The sequence below is a fragment of the Cebus imitator genome, unplaced genomic scaffold, assembly GCF_001604975.1.
Source record: "Cebus imitator isolate Cc_AM_T3 unplaced genomic scaffold, Cebus_imitator-1.0 Scaffold289, whole genome shotgun sequence".
NCBI lineage: Eukaryota > Metazoa > Chordata > Mammalia > Primates > Cebidae > Cebus > Cebus imitator.
Genome location: NW_016107604.1, coordinates 1,037,770 through 1,039,986, shown reverse-complemented (window position 1 = coordinate 1,039,986; position 2,217 = coordinate 1,037,770). Strand labels below are relative to the sequence as shown.

At 37.5% G+C, this 2,217-nt stretch overlaps 1 protein-coding gene across 1 annotated transcript in view; it reads left to right on the top strand.

The window, feature by feature from the left end:
- KDM6A (lysine demethylase 6A) overlaps positions 1 to 2,217 on the top strand; it is a 197,883-nt gene that overhangs the window by 93,688 nt on the left and 101,978 nt on the right. The gene's annotated exons all lie outside the window — the stretch shown is intronic.

Here is a 2,217-nt window from a genome sequence, read left to right as displayed (position 1 = left end):
AAGATCCTGAAGCATTTCTTCAAAGGATTGTAACAGGAGTTGAAACTTGGCTTTACCAGTATGATCTTAATGACAAAGCACTGACTTTCAAATCAAAGCAATGGCTACCAAGAGGTAGAAATTGGTCCTGTCATAGTGAAAGTAGACCAGTCAAGAGCACATATCAGAACAACAGGTTTTTGGGATTTCTCAAGGCATTTTGCTTGTTGACTTTCTGGAGAGCCGAAGAGTGATATATAACCTCTGCTTATTATGAGTATATTTTAAGAATGCCAAAGCTTTAGCAGAAAAATGCCCAGGAAAGCATCACCATGGCAGTGCCCCCGCTCACTCCTCTCATCAAACAAGGACAATATTTTGAGAGTTTTCAGGGAAATGATTAGGCACCCACCTTATGGTCCTGATTTGGCTTCTTCCGGCTTCTTTTTGTTTCTTACTTTTAAAAATCTTTAAAAGGCACCCACTTTTTTCTTTAGTAAATAATGTAAAAAAGACTGCATTGACATGGTTAAATCCTCAGGACCCCTCAGTTGCTTGGGGCTGGACTAAATGGCCGATACCATTGCTTACAAAAGTGTCTTGAACTTGATGGAACTTATATTGAGAAATGGTGTTTATATTTTTATCTTTTCATTTTGTTTTTTTTTCCATGAACCTTTTGAAGTCCCCCTGTACTAGGTGATTAGATTAGTAAATCTTTGGGCATCTACTGTATGGAAGTGCACCCTGTGCTAGGTGATAACTAGGAATATAGGCAGTGATCATTCCTGCCTTTGTGGTACTTTCGTTTGATAGGATGGAGTTTAGTCAATACAAAAATAACAAATATATAGTGTAATAGTTAAGAGTGATCTCTGGAGACTGGCCTAGCTTCAGTTCCTATTTCTGCTACTTAGTACCTGTCTTCTTGAGTAAATTTATTCTCTGATCCACAGTTTATTCATTCTGTAAATGAAACCCTCTACTACTTCATAGGGTTTTTTAGAACCTTTTGAAAGAGTTGCTGTTAAGATTTTGCATAAAACCAAGTTCTTACTTGTTACATAATAGTGTCAGATGATAGAGCACTAAGACCAAATTTAGAGGTTGGAAAAATCACCTCTAGTTTGAGGTGGGACAGAAGACAACGCTTTCATGGGGAAGGTGGCATTTAAATGGATTTTGAATGATGGATAGAATTTATAGAGTGGTGGGGATTGAATACCGAGGGGTGGATTATTCATTAGTTTTCCAGGAAAGCAGTGGGCAATTCCTGGAACTAAGGGTTCCTCCTTTTTTTAGACCTTATAGGGTTCTGATGTTGTCACGGCGCTGGTAGAAGTGTCTTTTAGTATATTAATGCATTATAATTAGTGTATAATGAGCAGTGAGGACGACCACAGATCAGTTTTGTTGCCATCTTGGGTTTTGGTGGCTTTTGGCTAGCTTTTTTACTGCAACTTGTTTTTATCAGCAAGGTCCTTGTGACCTCTATCTTGTGCTGACCTCCAATCTCATCCTGTGACAAGAATGCCTAACCTCCTGGGAATGCAGCTCAGTAGGTTACAACCTTATTTTACCCACCCCTTATTCAAGATGGAGTTCTTCTGGTTCAAATACCTCTGACAAGCTGTTTACATTTTGGGTTTTAAACATCATCGATTCTTTTTCCTTAAATAATGAATTACAGAAGTTGTGGTATAATTATCCTAGTTCCTTCATACTTAAGGCAAGCTAACTCTGAGAAATGTTCCATACGTTCTCCCAGAGATCTCCAGCAGGCTTGAGTCCCAGTTGCCTAGAGTCATAATTGGCTACATAATGCATCTTTTATTGGCATCCTTTACTTGATTAAAGATGTTTCCTAGAGTACTTCTCAAATAAACTACTTGCACAAAAACCTTTATCTCAGAGTCTGTTTCTTGGGAGATGCAACTCAAGGCAGTGGGACAAGCATTTTAATAATAGTTTAAAAATTTTGAAGTTTTAGAATTCAGAGACTTTTGTAATTTGAAATTTATAATTTAGAAGAAGAAATTTGTTCAGACAGATCAGTATGAAAGCTTTACTTTTTTTTAATAGGGAATATTTACTAAAATAGATTTGCTTGGTTATTGATAAAACAAATGCTACGTACTCTAACATTTACCCTTTTTGAAAACAAGTAGTAGGGACTGGGCGTGGTGTCACATGCCTTTAGTCTCAGCTACTTGGGAGGCTGAGGTGGGAAGATTGCTT